Here is a 15,101-nt window from a genome sequence, read left to right on the forward strand (position 1 = left end):
AGTAAACAAAGAGCTGTTGCTTTTCTTCCAGACGTGCCGGCGCCACTCCCAAAATGTGGGTCAAGAAATACTGCACTAGCCAAACCATAACAATATAAATGGCCAAATGTCTGTCTGTGTGTGCCTGTCCTTTATACAAATCCACAATTTCTCAGTTAGAGGGCTCGCACTTTCTATGGTCATTCAAAACCTTCCAAGAGTGGTCGTGCACATCTTTACATTTCCCCAGTCACCCCGAAAAGCCATTAAAAAATCAATAGAACAAGGATCTGTCAACAAATAACAATATTTATTTTTCTGTCTGTACAAGCGTTACATCTCTGGACAATCAGCAGCTAGGTCGCCTTGGTGCAGAAGCAGCAGAGACAGTTTCATCACGATTGTGAAGGCATACTTCACAGATTCGCTGAAGTCATGGATCGCCTTCAGAATTCCAGCCACACGGAGCTGGTCAAGTGACGTCCGGCTTGGTTGGAAGCAGGGGCGAAGAGAGAGAGAGAGGACGGCGGTCAAGCCTATCTGATGCTGATGATGACTGCACATGCACATAATGTGCTTCCAGCAGGCTCTTACCCCTGCGCATGCGTGCATGAAAATCCTAAAGTGGTGTCCGGGACAAGGCGTCACTACAAGGCTCCCCCTTGAGTGCGGGGCATGAAAATAGAAAGATTGTAGTGGCACCAGAAATAAGATGGCTACCGATTACCCAGAAGATGTGGCACAAAATATGACAACTCAAAAGAAAATGTAATCACAATATACATATAGGCGCAGGAGTGGCTGTGTGGTAAGTAGCTTGCTTACCAACCACATGGTTCCAGGTTCAGTCCCACTGCGTGTCACCTTGGGTAACTATCTTCTACTATTGCCTGAGGCCGACCAAAGCCTTGTGAGTGGATTTGGTAGACGGAAACTGAAAGAAGCCCGTCGTATATATGTATATATATATATGAATGTGTGTGTGTGTTTGTGTGTCTGTGTATTTCCCCCTAGCATTGCTTGACCACCGATGTTGGTGTGTTTATGTCCCCGTCACTTAGCAGTTCGGCAAAAGAGACCGATAGAATAAGTACTGGGCTTACAAAAGAATAAGTCCCGGGGTTGAGATGCTCTATTAAAGGCGGAGCTCCAGCATGGCCACAGTTAAACGACTGAAACAAGTAAAAGAGAAAGAGAAAGAGAGAATAAGCATGCACAAAAAATTTTATTTTTACAAAATGTTTAATAACAAAACATTGGAAATGTCCAGTACACAAAAGAACAGCTGTCTGTCACAGGAAACAATAGAGAATCCTCCTCATCATCATTGTATAACATCTGTTTTCCCTGCTAGCATGGGTTGGACGGTTGACTGGGGTCTGGGATACCAGGAGGCTGAACCAGGTTGCAGTCTGATCTGGAAGTGTTTCTACAGCTGGATGCCCTTCCTAAATGCCAACCACTCTGTGAGTGTAGTGGATGCTTTTACGTGCCACCGGCACAGGGTCCTACAGAGTCTGGCAGTGGCCACGGTCAGTTGGTGCTTATTACAAGCCACCGGCATGGAAGCCAGTTGAAGCGGTGCTGGCAACGGCCACGTTCGGATGGTGCTTTTTACATGCCACTGGCACAGGTGCCAGGGGAGACTGGCAGCGGCCACAATCGGTAGGTGCTTCTTACGTGCCACCAGCACTGGTATCACAGCTACAATTTCCATTGATGTTGATAGATTTCGATTTTGATCCTGATTCTCACTTGCCTTAACAAGGTCTTCACAAGTAGAGTTTTGTGTCCCAAGAAGGAAAGGAATGCATAAGTGGACTGGCTACATTCCAGGTAGAGGCCATGGGTTATAGACTCACCTTTCCTGCCGGGTTGTAACAAATTTTGATATTGATACGATTACACCTGTGTATGAATACTCAGATGTGAACTTAAGTGGCATTTTTGAGAGAATGACTCACCACAGATATCACAGTGATATGGTTTTTCCCCAGTATGAATACGTTTATGTTTAGGTAAGTCACTACTGTGAGAGAATGATTTACCACAGATATCACAATGATATGGCTTCTCTCCTGTATGAATACATCTGTGACTGATTAAATTGCTATTACCAGAAAATGACTTACCACAGATATCACAATGATATGGTTTTTAACCTGTATGAATACGTTTGTGACTGATTAAATTGCTATTACAAGAAAATGATTTACCACAGATATTAAATTGATGGGGCTTTTCTCCTGTATGTGTACGTTTGTGTCTATTTAAGTCACTACTGGTAGAGAATGATTTACCACAGATATCACACTGATATGGTTTCTCTCCTGTATGAGTACGTTTGTGTTTAGGTAATTCAGCACTTCGAGAAAATGATTTACCACAGATATCACACTGATGCGGCTTTTCCCTAGTATGAATAAATTTGTGATGAATTAAATTGCTATTTTCAGAAAATGACTTTCCACAGATATCACAGTGATATGGTTTTTCCCCAGTATGTATACGTCTGTGACCAGACAAATTATTACTTCTGGAGAATGATTTACCACAGATAATACAATGATATGGTTTTTCACCTGTATGAATACGTTTATGTATAGGTAACTCACTACTGTGAGAGAATGACTTACCACAGATATCACAATGATATGGCTTCTCTCCTGTATGAATACGTTTGTGACTGATTAAATTGCTATTACAAGAAAACGAATTACCACAGATATCACAGTGATATGGTTTTTCACCTGTATGAATACGTTTGTGACTGATTAAATTGCTATTACGAGAAAATGATTTACCACAGATATTACAATGATGGGGCTTTTCTCCTGTATGTGTACGTTTGTGTCTATTTAAGTCACTACTGGTAGAGAATGATTTACCACAGATATCACACTGATATGGTTTCTCTCCTGTATGAGTACGTTTGTGTTTAGGTAAGTCAGCACTTCGAGAAAATGATTTACCACAGATATCACACTGATGCGGCTTTTCCCCAGTATGAATAAATTTGTGATGAATTAAATTGCTATTTTCAGAAAATGACTTACCACAGATATCACAGTGATATGGTTTTTCTCCAGTATGAACACGTCTGTGCCTTCTTAGATTACCACTTTTAGAGAATGACTTACCACAGATATCACACTGATATGGCTTCTCTCTTTTATCATTGATTTTTGCTTTAGTTGAATCATTCATTATGAGAGTATAATTTCGTTATACATATCACAATGATAGTATCTGTTTCATTTCTATGAATGTTTGCGTTCAAATGCATCAGAGAATAATTCAATGTTATGTTACTTTCATTGGTGATCTTGCTTAATATCTAAAACAGAAGATATAAATTGGTTAACTCTTTTGTAAAGTTACTCAAACTTAACCTGTAGGTTCATCATCATCTCTACATTCCAGATGGCAAAAAAAATGTTGCTCTTAATTCCATCATGCAGAAGAAATATTTCCCCATTGTTCGTGGAAGAATTTATTTATATAAAGAGGCTGATGTATTGATGAATGTGCCTTATGAATATATGGTCTTCCTTTAATTGATGAAAGTCAATACAAATATCAGACACACATCTGAATGAAGAAATTTCTTTTAAATCAACATGGTATGATATTCTGAAATAGGAAAAAAATTCATTTCTATGAATATATTTGTGTTGCTATTTTCAGAGAATAATTTAATGCTATGCTTCTTTCATCTGAGATTTTGCTTAATATCTAATTCAAGAGGTGACAATTGTCTACCCCTTTGTAAAGTTATCCAAGCTTAATTAACCTGTAAAACAATCATCTCCTCTATATTCCAGACATCAAAGACTTCAAATTGTTGCTGTTAATTCCATCGTACAGAAGAAATATTTTGCTGTTGTTTTTCACAGATTTCCTTTATAAGATGACTTTGATGTATTGATGAAGGCTCCTTATAAATATATCATCTTCCTTTGGTTGATGGGAGCTGATAAAATATCCGAGGCACATCTGAATGAAGTAATTTCTTTCATATCAACAGGATGTTATATTCTGAAATAGGAAAATAAAGAAGCAGTGAGATAAAGAGAATCATTAAACGACATAGTAATTCAACATTGCAAATCTTACAACATCAACACTGTCATCCATTTAATGTCTATGTTTGCAGGGGTCAGAATCCATTGAGGCATTGAAACTTTTACAACATTCTCTATAGAGATTTCTCTATTGTTCTGCCGTGGGAAAAATTTTGGTGAAGGGTTCATTAAAATTTTGGCTATGGTGGATCCAATCTACTTCATGCGTGCAAGATTCACTACAAATATATTTGTATACACACACACACATATACATATACAAGTATTAAGAGAGGGACCACATGTGGTCACTCTAACGCTAGAAATAGATCGGCAAAGGGAATTCACCACTAAAGAATTGTTCTCAAGCATTAATTCAACACACCAAGAATGTAAGCGGGCAGGACAAATGAAAAATAACGAAAAAATGGATTAACTCTATACAATTGTTTCATCGTTAATAGATTGTGTAATTTTACTTACAAATCATTTTCGAATCATCGGTAGAGTATATCAAAAACATAATTTGCTGAACCAAACGCCAAAATCCATACGAAATTGATGTTATTAATTAATATTCAATTTCTTTCGCCCTTACACACACACACATATATGTATACATAATAATACATATATATGCATAAATACATACGTATACGTACATACATGTTTGTTTATATTCGCGAGTGCCCGTTCTGCGTATTTTATTTTTTAGTATAAAATAGTTTAAAAAATAGATTAATCGTTCTAATTTTCTCTGGTAGTATTTAAAAAGAGTGGTCCCGGTGAGCGCACTCGCGCTAGTTAGTCGTGACTAGTCGATCCTACATCGACTACCTAGCAAAGTAAATAAAACACAAAAACGCAAAATAAAGATCGACTAGTCCCGACTAGCTAGCGCGCCCACCGGGACCTCTCTTCTTAAATAGTACCCTTATAAGTTTGTTTATATTCGCGAGAGCCCGTTCTACGTATTTTATTTTTTAGTATAAAATATTTAAAAAATAGATTAATCTTTCTAATTTTCTCCATACTTTATGTATTCTGGATATATTTCCCATTTCCTAACTTTTTCTCACAAGTAAGCGTCATTATCTTGGAGAGGTGCGCGGTACTACTAGCGAACAGTGGTCTCGGTGCGCGCACTCGCACATCCGTGCTAGCTAGTCGTATATTGTCGATCCTACGACTTTTTAACCCTAACCTTAGTTTGTTTACAAAAATAATGTATTTACTTAGTTTTAAAAGTTGTAGGATCGACTACTTACGACTAGCAAGCTCGGATACCCGAGTGCGCGCACCGGGACCACTGTTCGCTAGTAGTACCTTATCATTATTGGTATTATCATCATCATTACAGCCTTAAAATAAATCTTTGTCAACTTACCGTATTCAGATACAAACAAAGAGTCAGCGATCGTTAATTAAGCACCTTAATTAATTAATTAAGGAAAGTTATATCCCTTTATATGATTATAGTTCTTCAATTTTCTATGACTGGTTCGTTTCGTTCCGGTGTCTTCTTTGTCCCATTCTGTCAACGATTTTACCTTCAAGGTAATATAGAATATATACACTCACATATTCTAATCTACGACCGTTTCCAGCGCACGAAGTGGACCCCGTCGCAGACACCGAAAGAAAGAAGGCATCTTTGAATTATATCTTCCTGATGTGACGTCAGGCCGTTGCACTTCCCATCCGTTTCTGACGTCATTTTCTCTCCTGTCCAATCATTGTCCTTCCTTCACACTTCTCTCTCATCTAAAGAACAATGCTTGGATACCTTTTGGGGATCTTTTCCGTTTGACCGGCAGTTTTTGAAAATAATTTCCACGTAACTAAACACTTTTAAACTTCGTATACTGGTAGAATGTGTTTATTAAACGTTTTTCTCTTGGCTTTATTAAGAAAATTCTATAGTTTGTAAGATATTTCGGATCTTCTATTGGTTTGAACGGCAGTTTTTTAAAATAATTTCCACGTGTTAGGGTTAGAAGTGGGGAGAAAAGGCTTTCTGTTATCTTCACAAATGTAAACAAAGTCACGTGTGTACTTATATATCGAAGCATCGCCTTATTATTTACTTTGTGTAAAAAGAAAAGGATCTTTTCGGTTTGACCGGCAGTTTTTTGTAGCGGTGTCATATGCAATTGTCACCCATAATTATGACCCTAGTATCGATCTATTGCATTTCAATTTGTGTTAGGGTTAGGGGTGGGGGAAGGGTATCTTTTTTTCTTCAAAAATGTAAATAAACCCAATCCGTTTCTTAAACGAGGGACTTATTCATAAGGCACATAATGCTTTTTTTACCTCAATAGACGTCATTGATTGGTTGAAAGATGCTTTATAAATACATTCTATCTGTATACGAAGTTTAAAATTTTTTAGCTACCAAGAAATTTAAAAACCTGCCGTTCAAACCGAAAAGATCCCCATTATTTTCAAAGAAAAGTTGTCGAACCAGATGGCTGCACCAGGCTCCAATCTGATCTGGTAGAGTTTCTACAGCTGGTTGGTGTTAGGAAGGGCATCCAGCTGTAGAAACTCGGCCAGATCAGATTGGAGCCTGGTGCTGCCTCCTGGTTCGCCAGTCCTCAATCAAATCGTGCAACCCATGCTACAATGGAAATCGGATGTTAAACGATGATGATGATGATGATCACAGTGATCTATTTTCTCTCATGTATAATTAAGTTGCTACTTTGAGAGAACCGTCAGTGGATGCAATGTAGTGTCGTGTGTTCGATATTCCAAGGTTGATTAATTCTTCCAATGACAACGGGGAGGGAAAAGATGGCACCGCTCCCAACATAATGCACAATTACGAAAGGAAATAGAGAAGCGCTGGGATTTTTACCTTTTGACCTACAGATTTAAAAGATAATTCTTAAATCTGCTGAAAATTAGGAAGATTCTTCCATTCTTTAAAAGTATTTTATACTAACAAATAAAATATGGAGAACGGGCACTCGCGAATATAAACAGATCATGTCGTGTAGCCAGCTGTAGATGTCTCCTTAGGCTGAATTACATCAACATCTCTCTATATATAAATGGCCAAATGTCTGTCTGTGTGTGCGTGTCCTTTATAAAATCCACAATTTTTCAGTTAGAGGGCTCGCACTTTCTATGGTCATTCAAAACCGTCCAAGGGTGGTCGTACACATCTTTACATTACCCCAGTCACCCCGCAAAGCCATTAAAAAAATCAAGAGAACAAGGATCTCTGAACAAATAACAATATTTATTCTTCTGTCTGTACAAGCGTTACATCTCTGGACAATCAGTAGCTAGGTCGCCTTGGTGCAGAAGCAGCAGAGACAGTTTCATCACGATTGTGAAGGCATACTTCACAGATTCGCTGTAGTCATGGATCGCCTTCAGAATTCCAGCCACACGGAGCTGGTGAAGTTGCGTCCGGCTTGGTTGGAAGCAGGGGCGAAGAGAGAGAGAGGACAGCGGTCAAGCCTAGCTGATGCTGATGACTGCACATGCGCATAAGGGGCTTCCGGCAGGCTCTTACCCCTGCGCATGCGTGGATGAAAATCCTAAAATGGCGTCTGGGACCAGGTGTCACTACAAGGCTCCCCCTCGAGTGCAGGGCATGAAAATAGAAAGGTTGTAGTGGCACCAGAAATAAGATGGCTACCGATTACCCAGAAGATGTGGCACAAAATATGACAACTCAAAAGAAAATGTAATCACAATATACATATAGGCGCAGGAGTGGCTGTGTGGTAAGTAGCTTGCTTACCAACCACATGGTTCCAGGTTCAGTCCCACTGCATAGCACCTTGGGTCAGTATCTTCTACTATAGCCGCAGGCCAACCAAAGCCTTGTGAGTGGATTTGGTAGACGGAAACTGAAAGAAGCCTGTCGTATATTTGTATCTCTTATTATAAAAGGCACATTTTATCTGCCTCCCAAACCGTTTGTTCATTATACAAATCTACAATATCGAATTTCTCCAATTAGAATTTACCTATCATTTTTACGAGTAGAATCCATCGGGTCGTGGCAGGTACAGTTTTTCGAATTTCACCCCCAATTAAGCAAAAATTCGAGAAAACTCAATATTTTTAGAATTTCCTCTTTCATTTCAAGTGCTTCACTCCTCCCATTACCACCAAACTTTCTGCTACTTTCTCTTTGCAAGTGTACACACACATAGACACGCAAACATATACATATTTCAATGCTTTCCTCCGTTTTTTTTCGGGAAGTTCTTTTGAAGTTGGTGTCCATCGGAAGCATTGATGTACATGTGTGCGTGCGTGAGTGTGTGTGTGTTTGATAGGGTGTGCGACACAGAACGTGTGGTGTGTAAGTGAAGTGTTTTTGTTAGTGTGTGTAAAGAGACAGAGAGAGTAATGTTGTGCTGTGTGTGTATGTGTGAAAGACAGAGATGACTGAACTTATTTTATTCACTTTTTGTAGTGAGTGACTGAGAGAGAAAAGAAGAGAGAGAGGTTATGTATGTATATATGTATGTATGGCTTCAGTGACACACACACAAAAACACATACCTACGTACACCTAAAGCACGCACACACACACAAGCGGAGCACGAACTTCAAAAGAACTTCACGCGCTATCTATCTGGTTTGCCATTCCTCACACACACGCAAACATATGACAGTGACAAACACAAACGTTTCAAACAACTACATGCAAACACACACGTGTGTGTTTGTTATTAGTAAAAAAGGCGCCAAACACAACTCACTTCTCATTCGAACACATTTGCAAAAACAAACCGACGGTCGAATTGCCATAACAATACAGAAAAGGTAAATTGGTGTTTAATTTACTTTCTGTCGTTAAATTTTGGTAGTATTAATTGGCGAGCATACTTCTGTTGTCAATTGTTGACAGAAAGAAATTGTAAGCTAATAAGGTGTGTGTGTGTGTCTGTAGGAAGTGAAGGATAAAAATATTGCAAGAAGTGGACAGATGTACATATATACATCCATACATACATGTGTGTGTGTGTCTATGTATGTGTGTTATCTCTATATAAAGCTGAAGTTGTCTGTGTGCGCCAGGTTTGGTAACCTTCAACTAACACTATCTCAACCAAGAACCTGCGGCGCAAGTTGACCAAAATTGAGAGTATGATAAAAGAAGGGTTGCTCTTCCTTCCGTAGAACATAAAATTCAAATCGGACCATGTTAACATCAAAAATTATTTACATCAAAAAGCTGCTTTTTTCTATGAAAATCCCTATTTTTTACCATTTTTTCACTGCTGTGTCGCCACTTTTCGGTGTATTTCAACCAGAAAAATGTTCACAAAATTTTGATTCTGATTCTCACTTGCCTCAACAGGTCTTCACAAGTAGAGTTTTGCGTCCCAAGAAGGAAAGCTATGCATAAGTGGACTGGCTACATCCCAGGTAGAGGCCATGGGTTATGTTCTCACTTGTCCTGCCGGGTTGTAATAAATTTTCATATTGATACGATTACGCCTGTGGATGAATACTCAGATGTGAACTTAAGTGGCGTTTTTGAGAGAATGACTCACCACAGATATCACAATGTTATTGTTTTTCACCTGTATGAATACGTTTATGTTTAGGCAGGGTACTACTGTGAGAGAATGATTTACCACAGATATCACACTGATATGGTTTCTCTCCTGTATGAGTACGTAGGTGTCCAGTTAAAGTGCCAATTTCAGAGAATGACTCACCACAGATATCACAGTGATATGGTTTTTTCCCAGTATGAATACATTTACGTTTAGGCAAGTCACTACTGTGAGAGAATGATTTACCACAGATATCGCAATGGTATGGCTTCTCTCCTGTATGAGTACGTTTGTGTCTAGGTAAGTCAGCACTTCGAGAAAATGATTTACCACAGATATCACACTGATATGGTTTTTCTCCAGTATGAACACGTCTGTGCCTTCTTAGATCACAACTTTGAGAGAATGAATTACCACAGATATCACAGTGATATGGTTTTTCCCCAGTATGAATACGTTTATGTTTAATTAAGTCACTGCTGTAAGAGAATGATTTACCACAGATATTACAATGGTATGGCTTCTCTCCTGTATGAATATGTTTGTGACTGATTAAATTGCTATTACGAGAGAATGATTCACCACAGATATCACATTGATATGGTTTTTCCCCAGTATGAATACGTATATGACTAGTCAAATGACTATTTGCAGTGAATGATTTACCACAGATGTCACAATGGTATGGCTTCTCTCCTGTATGAATACGTTTGTGATCAGTTAAACTGTTACTTATAGAAAATGATTTACCACAGATATCACAATGATGGGGCTTTTCTCTTGTATGTGTACGTTTGTGTTTATTTAAGTCACTACTGGTAGAGAATGATTTACCACAGATATCACACTGATATGGTTTCTCTCCTGTATGGGTACGTTTGTGTTTAGGCAAGTCACTACTGTGAGAAAATGATTTACCACAGATATCACACTGATATGGTTTCTCTCCTGTATGAGTACGTTTGTGATGAGTTAAAGTGCTATTTTGAGAAAATGATTTACCACAGATATCACACTGATGCGGCCTTTCCCCATTATGAATAAATTTGTGATGAGTTAAATTGCTATATTCAGAAAATGATTTACCACAGATATCACACTGATGTGGCTTTTCCCCAGTATGAATAAATTTGTGATGAGTTAAAGTGCTATTTTGAGAAAATGATTTACCACAGATATCACACTGATGCGGCTTTTCCCCAGTATGAATAAATTTGTGATGAGTTAAATTGCTATTGTCAGAAAATGATTTACCACAGATATCACACTGACATGGTTTTTCTCCAGTATGAACACGTCTGTGCCTTCTTAGATTATAACTTTGAGAGAATGACTTACCACAGATATCACAGTGATGTGACTTCTCTTTTTTATCAGAGATTTTTGCTTTAGTTGAATTATTCATTATGAGAGAATAATTTCGTTATACATATCATAATGATAGTATCTGTTTCATTTCTATGAATGTTTGTGTTCAAATGCATCAGAGAATAATTAAATGTTATGTTACTTTCATTGGTGATCTTGCTTAATATCTAAAACAGAAGATATAAATTGGTTAACTCTTTCGTAAAGTTACTCAAACTTAACCTGTAGGTTCATCATCATCTCTACATTCCAGATGGCAAAAAAAATGTTGCTCTTAATTCCATCATCCAGAAGAAATATTTCCCCATTGTTCGTCGAAGATTTTATTTATATAAAGAAGCTGATGTTTTGATGAATGTGCCTTATGAATATATGGTCTTCCTTTAATTGATGAAAGTCAATAAAAATATCAGACACACATCTTAACGAAGAAATTTCTTTTAAATCAACATGGTATGATATTATGAAATAGGAAAAAAATTCATTTCTATGAATATATTTGTTTTGCTATTTTCAGAGAATAATTTAATGCTATGCTTCTTTCATCTGAGATTTTGCTTAATATCTAAATCAAGAGGTGACAATTGTCTACCCCTTTGTAAAGTTATCCAAGCTTAATTAACCTGTAAAACAATCATCTCCTCTATATTCCAGACAGCAAAGACTTCAAATTGTTGCTGTTAATTCCATCGTCCAGAAGAAATATTTTGCAGTTGTTTTTCACAGATTTCCTTTATAAGATGAGTTTGATGTATTGATGAATGCTCCTTATAAATATATCATCTTCCTTTGGTTGATGGGAGCTGATAAAATATCAGAGGCACATCTGAATGAAGTAATTTCTTTCATATCAACAGGATGTTATATTCTGAAATAGAAAAAAAGAAGCTGTGAGATAAAGAGAATCATTAAACGACATAGTAATTCAACATTGCAAATCTTACATCAACACTGTCATCCATTTAATGTCTATGTTTGCAGGGGTCAGAATCCATTGAGGCATTGAAACTTTTACAACATTCTCTATAGAGATTTCTCTATTGTTCTGCTGTGGGAAAAATTTTGGTGAAGGGTTAATTAAAATTTTGGCAAGGATGGATTCAATCTACTTCATGCGTGCATGATTCACTACAAATATATTTGTATACACACACACACACACACACACATATATATATACAAGTATTAAGAGAGGGACCACATGTGGTCACTCTAACGCTAGAAATAGATCCGCAAAGGGAATCCGCCACTAAAGAATTGTTCTCAAGCATTAATTCAACACGCCAAGAATGTAAGAGGGCAGGACAAATGAAAAATAACGAAAAAATGGATTAACTCTATACAATTGTTTCATCGTTAATAGATTGTGTAATTTTACTTACAAATCATTTTCGAATCATCGGTAGAGTATATCAAAAACATAATTTGCTGAACCAAACGCCAAAATCCATACGAAATTGATGTTATTAATTAATATTCAATTTCTTTCACCTTTACACACACACATATATGTATACATAATAATACATATATATGCATAAATACATACGTATACGTACATACATGTTTGTTTATATTCGCGAGTGCCCGTTCTGCGTATTTTATTTTTTAGTATAAAATATTTAAAAATAGATCAATCTTCCTAATTTTCTCCATACTTTATGTATTCTGGATATATTTCCCATTTCCTAACTTTTTCTCACAAGTAAGCGTCATTATCTTGGAGAGGTGCGCGGTACTACTAGCGAACAGTGGTCCCGGTGCGCGCACTCACGCATCCGTGCTAGCTAGTCGTAAGTAGTCGATCCTACGACTTTTTAACCCTAACCTTAGTTTGTTTACAAAAATAACGTATTTACTTAGTTTCAAAAATTGTAGGATCGACTACTTACGACTAGTAAGCGCGGATATGCGAGTGCTCACACCGGGACCACTGTTCGCTAGTAGTACCTTATCATTATTGGTATTATCATCATCATTACAGCCTTAAAATAAATCTTTATCAACTTACCGTATTCAAATACAAACAACGAGTCAGTGATCGTTAATTAAGCACCTTAATTAATTAATTAAGGAAAGTTATATCCCTTTATATGGTTATAGTTCTTCAATTTTCTATGACTGGTTCGTTTCGTTCCGGTGTCTTCTTTGTCCCATTCTGTCAACGATTTTACCTTCAAGGTAATATAGAATATATACACTCACATATTCTAATCTACGACCGTTTCCAGCGCACGAACTGGACCCCGTCGCAGACACCGAAAGAAAGAAGGCATCTTTGACTTATATCTTCCTGATGTGACGTCAGGCCGTTGCACTTCCGATCCGTTTCTGACGTCATTTTCTCTCCTGTCCAATCATTGTCCTTCCTTCACACTTCTCTCTCATCTAAAGAACAATGCTTGGATACCTTTTGGGGATCTTTTCGGTTTGACCGGCAGTTTTTTAAAATAATTTCCACGTAACTAAACACTTTTAAACTTCGTATACTGGTAGAATGTGTTTATAAAACATCTGTTTCTCTTGGCTTTATTGAAAATTCAGTAGTTTGTAAGATATTTGGGATCTTTTCGGTTTGACCGGCAGTTTTTTTAAATAATTTCCACGTAACTAAACACTTTTAAACTTCGTATACTGGTAGAATGTGTTTATAAAACATCTTTTTCTCTTGGCTTTATTGAGAAAATTCTACAGTGTGGAAGATATTTGGGATCTTTTCGGTTTGAACGGCAGTTTTTTAAATAATTTCCACGTAACTAAACACTTTTGAACTTCGTATACTGGTAGAATGTGTTTATAAAACATTTTTCTCTTGGCTTTATTGAGAAGATTCTATAGTTTGTAAGATATTTGGGATCTTTTCGGTTTGACCGGCAGTTTTTTTAAATAATTTCCACGTAACTAAACACTTTTAAACTTCGTATACTGGTAGAATGTGTTTATAAAACATCTTTTTCTCTTGGCTTTATTGAGAAAATTCTATAGTTTGTAAGATATTTGGGATCTTTTCGGTTTGAACGGCAGTTTTTTAAAATAATTTCCACGTAACTAAACACTTTTAAACTTCGTATACTGGTAGAATGTGTTTATAAAACATCTTTTTCTCTTGGCTTTATTGAGAAAATTCTATAGTTTGTAAGATATTTGGGATCTTTTCGGTTTGACCGGCAGTTTTTTTAAATAATTTCCACGTAACTAAACACTTTTAAACTTCGTATACTGGTAGAATGTGTTTATAAAACATCTTTTTCTCTTGGCTTTATTGAGAAAATTCTAGTGTGGAAGATATTTGGGATCTTTTCGGTTTGACCGGCAGTTTTTTAAAATAATTTCCACGTAACTAAACACTTTTAAACTTCGTATACTGGTAGAATGTGTTTATAAAACATCTTTTTCTCTTGGCTTTATTGAGAAAATTCTATAGTTTGTAAGATATTTGGGATCTTTTCGGTTTGACCGGCAGTTTTTTTAAATAATTTCCACGTAACTAAACACTTTTAAACTTCGTATACTGGTAGAATGTGTTTATAAAACATCTTTTTCTCTTGGCTTTATTGAGAAAATTCTATTGTTTGTAAGATATTTGGGATCTTTTCGGTTTGACCGGCAGTTTTTAAAAATAATTTCCACGTAACTAAACACTTTTAAACTTCGTATACTGGTAGAATGTGTTTATAAAACATCTTTTTCTCTTGGCTTTATTGAGAAAATTCTATAGTTTGTAAGATACTTGGGATCTTTTCGGTTTGACCGGCAGTTTTTTAAAATAATTTCCCCGTAACTAAACACTTTTAAACTTCGTATACTGGTAGAATGTGTTTATAAAACATTTTTCTCTTGGCTTTATTGAGAATATTCTATAGTTTGTAAGATATTTGGGATCTTTTCGGTTTGAACGGCAGTTTTTAAAAATAATTTCCACGTAACTAAACACTTTTAAACTTCGTATACTGGTAGAATGTGTTTATAAAACATCTTTTTCTCTTGGCTTTATTGAGAAAATTCTATAGTTTGTAAGATATTTGGGATCTTTTCGGTTTGACCGGCAGTTTTTTTAAATAATTTCCACGTAACTAAACACTTTTAAACTTCGTATACTGGTAGAATGTGTTTATAAAACATCTTTTTCTCTTGGCTTTATTGAGAAAATTCT

The 15,101-nt window shown here is 36.6% G+C and overlaps 1 pseudogene; it reads right to left on the reverse strand.

Annotated features, from left to right (window-relative positions):
* Positions 1-15,101, reverse strand: part of LOC115225186 — a 195,309-nt pseudogene that overhangs the window by 14,971 nt on the left and 165,237 nt on the right.

The sequence above is a fragment of the Octopus sinensis genome, linkage group LG27 (genome assembly GCF_006345805.1).
Source record: "Octopus sinensis linkage group LG27, ASM634580v1, whole genome shotgun sequence".
Taxonomy (NCBI): domain Eukaryota; kingdom Metazoa; phylum Mollusca; class Cephalopoda; order Octopoda; family Octopodidae; genus Octopus; species Octopus sinensis.